The sequence below is a fragment of the Palaemon carinicauda genome, chromosome 22 (genome assembly GCF_036898095.1).
Source record: "Palaemon carinicauda isolate YSFRI2023 chromosome 22, ASM3689809v2, whole genome shotgun sequence".
In the NCBI taxonomy this organism is placed as follows: domain Eukaryota; kingdom Metazoa; phylum Arthropoda; class Malacostraca; order Decapoda; family Palaemonidae; genus Palaemon; species Palaemon carinicauda.
Genome location: NC_090746.1, coordinates 54,915,506 through 54,923,351, shown reverse-complemented (window position 1 = coordinate 54,923,351; position 7,846 = coordinate 54,915,506). Strand labels below are relative to the sequence as shown.

At 46.8% G+C, this 7,846-nt stretch overlaps 1 protein-coding gene across 2 annotated transcripts in view; it reads right to left on the bottom strand.

The window, feature by feature from the left end:
- LOC137616453 (U11/U12 small nuclear ribonucleoprotein 48 kDa protein-like) overlaps positions 1–7,846 on the bottom strand; it is a 143,858-nt gene that overhangs the window by 64,320 nt on the left and 71,692 nt on the right. The gene's annotated exons all lie outside the window — the stretch shown is intronic.

Genomic DNA, 7,846 nt, shown 5'->3' with positions numbered 1-7,846 from the left:
CACAACAAAATAGAAGTCATATGGGTAGACTTCCAAATTCACTTGTTTCTTATTACGAGTGTATAAGATTGTTGATTATGATCAAATGTATCTTCTTAAAGCTGGTTGCAGACAACAGAAGCACCAATAGCAGGATAATTGGAGGACAGGAACAATAAACTATGTTATAAACAAAACTTTAATCTTACGTTAAACAAAACAATGAAAAAGCACTTCAAAACAACAATAATAAGCAATGCAAAGTGAATGGGTGAGTAAGGTAGATGAATCTCGTGGTGAGAACAATGTATTCTAACTAAACAATAAATTTGGGGTTACCTTATAACATGTAAGGTAAGAAAACAGGGATGATTTACAGCAGGAAAATGTGTGAACAAAAGATAATGAGAAGAATGGAATGAAGATGGCGCTGAAATAAGGTGATGTATTTACAAAGAAAATGGAAAAATATACTTTAGACAAATCAGATATGTTAGCATATGTACAACATATGGGGATATCACAGTCCCCCCTTGTTTTTGTTTTTTTCCATTTCCCGAGGATCAACCGAGGTTATCCTTGATAATGAGTCTGCCACAATGTTTTCTCGTCCTGATATGGCGATTACTTGGATATTATGTGCAGATAGTATGTATGACCATCTTAAAAGTTTAGGGTTGAGAGTAGTGGACCTATGGAGATGCGACAGAGGAGAGTGGTCGCTGTAGACGTAGATCGTGTCTTGTCCATCAACATAGATCTCGTATCTCTGGATGGTAGCTACGATGGCGAATAGTTCTTTCTCCACAGTGGGCCAATTTAGTTGGGAACCCATAAATCGTCCACTGGAATAAGAGACTGGTAACAGATCAGCTAGTGGGGGCAGGTTTCCTGTTATGGCTGTTATTGGAGCAGGATGCTGTAATAAAATGCCCCCATATCCAAGATCACTAGCGTCTGTTTGGAGATAGAATGGTTTGGTGAGGTTAGGTGCCATTAATATAGGAGGAGATGACAAGTAAGTTTTTAGCTGGTTAAATATTTGATCATGTTGCTGGCTCCAAGAAAAATTTACTTTTGAAGAAGTTAAAGCAAATAGTGGTCCTGTGAACGGTGAGAAATTTGGACTGAACTTAGAGTAATATCCTACCATACCTAGAAATCTTTTTAATTCCTGTTTGGTAGTTGGAACAGGATAAGAAGTTATGGCACTAATATTTGCATCATGGGGTAATACTTTACCACTGCCAACTCGATGACCAAGGTAAGATACCTGACCTTTGCAAAAATTACTTTTTGCTAAGTTGATCGTTAATCCATGTTGTTTCAACCTTGAGAAAACTTCTTTTATCTTTTGAATATGGTTTACCCAGGTGTCAGAGGCAATAATGATGTCATCTAAATATACAAATACTTTTTCCAAGTCCTGTAAAATTAAAGACATTACTCTTTGGAAGGTGGCAGGTGCGTTGGCTAATCCGAATGGCATTACGTTATAACTAAATAAGCCAAATGGAGTGATAAATGAAGAAATTTCCTTTGCCGTTTCTGTCAATTTAATTTGGTAATAACCCTTCAACAAATCTATTTGGGTTAAGTAGGTCAAATTACTTACTTGGTCAATGATATCTTGTATTCTTGGTAGAGGATACGAATCTTTAATTGTTAAAATGAAGTTTTTATGATAAAACAAAGTTTTATGAATACTTACCTGGCAGTTATATATACATAGCTAATTATCTCTATTTCGGCAGAATTTTTCTAAAACTAGGCAACCGCCTTGTGGTGGTTGGGTGGTAACACCCGTTAAAGGGTGGTAGGAGGAATCATTCCCGTTCTCTGTTCTTCAGTTCATCTCTGCCGGCCGGATCGATAACACGTTGGTCCGTCATTAAGAGTTTTTTCTTCGATTTCCCTGCTCGGTGTACCAGTCTGCTTTTTTTGGTGAAGTACTCTGATTTGGGGTTTTGGCGATCGTTGTATTTTGTTTTCTCTTAGTTTTTTTTTTTTGCTGTTTTTCATTATGAGTGAAAAGAGTCATTACCGTATCTGTGCGAATGAGGAATGTAAGGTGAGACTACCAAAATGGCGGTTGATCCTCACACTGTTTGTTCTCATTGTAGGGGTTTTGTTTGTGCCCTTGATAATAGGTGCGGGGAATGTAAGGTTTTGGATGAGAAAGATTGGTTAATTATGAAGCGCTATGTGCGTAAGCTAGAGCTCGATAGAGTTAGGAGAGCTTCTAGGTCTAAGTCTAAGTCTGTTAGTGGTAAGGAAGACGAACTTAGCGTAGATTTATCTATTGATCCTATTATTGATTCCTCTTTGGAAGTTTATCCTTCCCTTGAGGTAGTAACTCCTGCACCTACTACAGGTTCCGTATCTACGGATGACCCTCGGTACGCTAGCCTGGCGGCCGAGTTGAAGGCCATTAAAGAACAGCTGGAGGCCTTTAAAGGTAAGGAAAGTGAAAGTGCTTGTGTTAGTGCAGTGGAGGTGGCGACCGACCGAATCTGTCATACCCCTAGGCCTAGACCTCTACCAAGCTCCCAGGACCAAGGGAGAAGGTACGTCGATGACCGAAAGGGGGGTGAGAGGTACGTACCCTCGGTCAGCCGTCGCCTCAGACAGTCCTGTTGTCTATTCCCAGGCTGCTCTTGACCGTCACGGGAAAGACGAGTCGGATGTGTTGTTTTCTTCTCCGAATTCGTCCAGACGTAAATGGAAGTATGAAGCTTCAAGACCTACTAAGAGGAGATGGAACCGCGACGAACGGTCTCGTTCTTTCTCTCCCGGTTCTAGCAGTTATGAACCTTGTCCGTCGGAGGATGATTTCGACTCCGTGCCTGTGAAAAGGACGAAGCCTGCTGCCGAAGATACGAGTGTTATTCGTCAGCCCCCCCCTTCGGATCCGCAAGACCCAGCTGATGTTGCTAAATCCTTTATGTCTGTCATGCAGGAACAACTTTTGACTTTAGTACAAGCCTTTAGCCGCCCTCACGCCCAGTCTGACAGACGTAAAGACGACTCGTTGCCGATTAAGAAGTCTGCTTCTAAGAGAGAACGGAGTTCTTCTTTAAAGAGAACTTCTCCCTCTCTACGCCAGGATGAGGAATGTGTGCTTGCGCCAGGCGATACTTCTTCCCGATACCAGGGCGATACGTTTTCTCGTTCTCGATACCGGGACGATACCTTATCGAACGAAGGCTGCTTCTCGTTCTCGATACCAAGACGATACCGCCTCCCGTGCGCTTCGACACGACGATACCTCCTCTCGTTCGCTTCGCCACGACGATACCTCCTCTCGTTCGCTTCGCCACGACGATACCTCCTCTCGTTCACGACGCCACGACGATACCGACCCTAGTTCTCGACGCCACGACGATACCGCCTCTCGTTCACGACGCCACGACGATACCGCCTCTCATTCTCGCCGCCACGACGATACCGCCTCTCATTCTCGCCGCCATGACGATACCGCCTCTCGCTCTCGACGACAGAACGACTCTGCCTCTCGTTCTCGGTCCCAGGGCGATACCACCCTGCCTCTTCGGGACGATACTGCCTCTCGTTCCAAGGATTCTTCTAGCGCGGGACTCCAGGATGCAACCCGTCTTTTGCAGGATGATGCCTTTGATTTGCCCTTGTCGGGTTCTAAGGATTCTTCTCTTTCGAAGGATATTGCAGATGTGGATCAGGCCCTCGAGGATGTTTCTGATGACGATGATAATCCTGCCGATGCTGTGGGAGATTACAAAGTTCTCTCTCGCTCCCTTCTTGAACTTTTTGGAGAGGAATTCCAACCTGCTGCCCCTCAATCTCCTCAGTCCCAATTTAACAGAAAGAAGGCCAAGAAACAGTCGGCCTTCATCAAGATGAAGCTGTCTATCTCCGCAAAGAAGGCTCTCTCGAAGATTGATGACTGGATGATGGAGCGGAGACAAACAGTTAAGACTTCCTTCTCGTTTCCACCAGCTCGTCTTGCTTCAAGAGCGGGTATGTGGTATGCAACTGGAGAACCTTTGGGTCTGGGAGTGCCTTCCTCCTCCAAGGGTGACTTCTCTGGTTTAGTGGACTCTGCTAGAAGGCATGCTCTCAACTCAGCCAAGGTCATGTGGTCAATGTCGGAGCTGGATCATCTCGTCAAAGGTATTTTTAGAGCCTTTGAGGTTTTTAGTTTCCTAGACTGGTCGCTTGGGACTCTCGCAAGGAAAACTGAACAGATGGATGGATCTAGGGACCTTACGAGCATTATGTCCTGTATGGATAAGGCCCTCAGAGATGGGGCGAATGAGTTGGCTGCTCTGTTCTCAGCTGGGGTCCTGAAGAAGAGAGCTCTGCTTTGCTCTTTTGCTTCTAGGTCTGTTACCAATGCTCAAAAGTCTGAGCTTCTTTACGCCCCCCTCTCTCAACATCTTTTTCCCGAGTCTCTGGTTAATGACATTACGCGTTCTCTGGCCCAAAAAGCCACCCAAGACCTTTTATCTCGTTCTGCTCGTAAGCCCTTTGCAGCCCCTCCTTCTTCTTTGAAACGGGAGGAAAGGAGATTCCAGCAGCCCTTTCGGGGCAGGACTACTTCAAGATCAGATTTTAGAGGGAGAAGGCAAGATTCAGGACCAAGATCTACCAGGGGTTCTTTCAGACCTCGCTCCAGGAAATGAAGTTCGTCTCCTCCAGACGGTAGGCGCAAGACTGTCAGGTTTTTGGCAGTCCTGGAAGAGGAGAGGGGCGGACACCTGGTCCCTCTCAGTCATCAAGGAAGGATACAAGATCCCCTTTCTGAAAAAACCTCCTCTCGCAGATGCTCCGCTGGCCTTAGTAGCCCGGTACTCAGATCCTGGGAAACAGAAGGCTCTAGTAGACCTTGTCAACCAAATGCTAGACAAGGGGGCGATAGAACCGGTTCGGGATCTAGTCTCCCCAGGCTTTTACAATCGCCTGTTTCTGGTCCCCAAGAACTCGGGCGGATGGAGACCCGTCCTGGATGTCAGCGCGCTCAACGTATTTGTGGAGAAGACAAAGTTCTCCATGGAGACGACTCAGTCGGTGCTGGCGTCAGTACGTCCAGGGGACTGGATGGTGTCCCTCGACTTGCAGGACGCATATTTCCATGTCCCCATCCATCCGACTTCGAGGAAGTACCTGAGGTTTGTAATGGAGGGCAAGTGCTTCCAATTCAGAGCTCTTTGCTTCGGTCTCAGCACGGCTCCTCAAGTCTTCACCAGGGTAATGGCGAATGTGTCAGGTTGGCTGCATCAGGAAGGGATAAGGATATCCTTCTATCTGGACGATTGGCTGATTCGTTCACGATCGAGGGAGAAATGTCTGGAGGATTTACGGAAGACTTTTATGATGGCTCAGGATCTAGGCCTGGTCATCAACAGGGAGAAGTCTCAGATCAGACCGAATCAGACTATTCTCTATTTGGGGATAGTTCTGAATTCAGTTCTTTTTCGGGCTTCTCCCTCTCAGGAAAGACAGGCCAAGTGTCTCGTAAAAGTCAGAACTTTCCTGGACAAGAAGAGATGCACAGCGAAGGAGTGGATGAGTTTGCTGGGGACTCTGTCCTCCCTCGAGCTGTTTGTCTCTCTGGGGAGACTCCACCTAAGGCCTCTTCAGCACTTTCTTTCGAAGACATGGAACAGAAAGATGCAGGAAGACTCCTTTTCCTTCCCCATTCCAATAGAAGTCAAGACTCTTCTGAAGTGGTGGCTGGACCCAACCTTGTTAGGGGAAGGGATCTCCTTACACAAGAAGAACCCAGACCTAGTGTTGTTTTCAGACGCATCAGAGTCAGGCTGGGGGGCAACACTAGAAAGCAAGGAGGTCTCAGGCGTTTGGGAAGGAATTCAGCTGGGATGGCACATCAACAACAAGGAGCTGATGGCCATTTTTCTGGGGCTAAAGGCCTTCAAGGACTTGGTGTCTGGGAAGATTGTGGAGGTCAACTCAGACAACACCACAGCTCTTGCTTACATCAGGAAGCAAGGAGGGACTCACTCTCTGTCTCTCTTCGAGACAGCAAGAGAGCTCCTTCTTTGGGCGAAGGAGAACAGGATAAGCCTGCTGACGAGGTTTGTTCAGGGACAGAAGAATGTGAGGGCGGACATGCTCAGCAGGAAAGGGCAGGTCCTTCCCACAGAATGGACCCTCAACCAACAGGTCTGTCAGAGTCTCTGGAGGCTGTGGGGGAGACCCCTCATCGATCTTTTCGCCTCCAATTTATCCAAGAGGATCCCCATCTATTGCTCCCTAGTTCCGGACAGAGAGGCAATAGCAGTAGACGCCTTTTTGATGGATTGGACGGGGATGGACACTTATGCTTTTCCCCCGTTCAAGATCATCAATCTGGTAGTCAGGAAATTCGCCCTCCTCGATTCGGGACGGATGATCCTGATAGCTCCGTTCTGGCCGATGAGGGAATGGTTCACGGAGGTGGTGGACTTGTTGATGGACTTTCCAAGAAGCCTCCCTGCAAGTCCAAATCTGCTCAGACAACCCCACTTCGAGAGATATCATCAAAACCCCCTCGCTCTCAATCTGACTGCCTTCAGACTATCGAGAAGCTCGTCAGATCGAGAGGCTTTTCAGCGCAAGCTGCGAAAGCTATCGCCAGAGCGAGGAGGGTCTCTTCGCAGAGGGTCTACCAGTCCAAGTGGGAGACTTTTAGGGCTTGGTGTAGGAAGCACAAGATTTCCTCATCCACTACCTCTGTGAGCCAGATTGCGGATTTCTTGTTGTACCTCAGACAGGACGCTAAGCTAGCTGTGTCCACTATCAAAGGGTACAAAAGTATGCTCTCTTCCGTCTGTCGGCATAGAGGCTTGGACTTGTCTCGCGACAAGGACTTACATGACCTCTTGAAGTCTTTTGAGACGACCAAGCAGACCCAGTTAAAGCCCCCTTCTTGGAACCTTGATGTAGTTCTTAAATTTCTGTGCACCAAGAGATTTGAGCCCATATCACAGGCTCCCCTTAGGGAGGTTACCAAGAAGACCCTCTTTCTTTTGGCCTTAGCAACAGCTAAAAGAGTTAGTGAAGTCCATGCAATTGAAAAACAGGTAGGCTTCAATCTGAATGGGGCAGTTTGTGCCTTGAGATTAGACTTTCTCGCTAAGAACGAGAACCCTTCTAAGCCCTGGCCGAGGACCTTTGAGGTTCCTAACTTGACCAACCTAGTGGGTCAGGAGCAAGAGAGGCTGCTCTGTCCAGTACGAGCCCTCAAGACCTACTTGTCTCGCACAAAAAGTGTGAGAGGCTCTTCTAGCTCCCTGTGGTGTTCTGTGAAAGATCCTCAAAAGCCCCTTTCCAAGAACGCTTTATCCTTTTTCCTGAGGGAAGTGATAAGAGAAGCGCATCTCTTGTGTGAGGAGGAACACTTCGGACTTTTAAAAGTGCAAGCCCACGAAGTGAGGGCCATTGCGACCTCGCTTGCTTACCGCAAAAACATGTCGCTCCGTCAAATTATGGATGCGACATTCTGGAGGAGCAACTCTGTGTTCGCCTCTCATTACCTCAGAGAGGTGAGGGTGGATTATGAGAAATGTTATACCTTGGGACCATACGTAGCTACGGCTTCTGTATTAGGCAAAGGAGTTACTACCTCCCCTCAACCTTAGTTTTGTTTACTTGTGCATAGGTTGGTGTATTTTTTATTGGTTGTCTGAGGACTTCGACTTGTGTACAGTCACCTCAGTCTAGTTAGATCATTTTTATCTACTTTGCAAATGTTAGGTGGTTGGTTTGGTAAAGTTGCGGTTTTTTATTTTGGGCAATAGGTAGTCCTGAAGTCTAGTCAGATTGTTGGTCTCACCCCGTTGACAGACTCGATTGAGTGTTTTCAGCACTGCAGGTCACATCCTGGCTG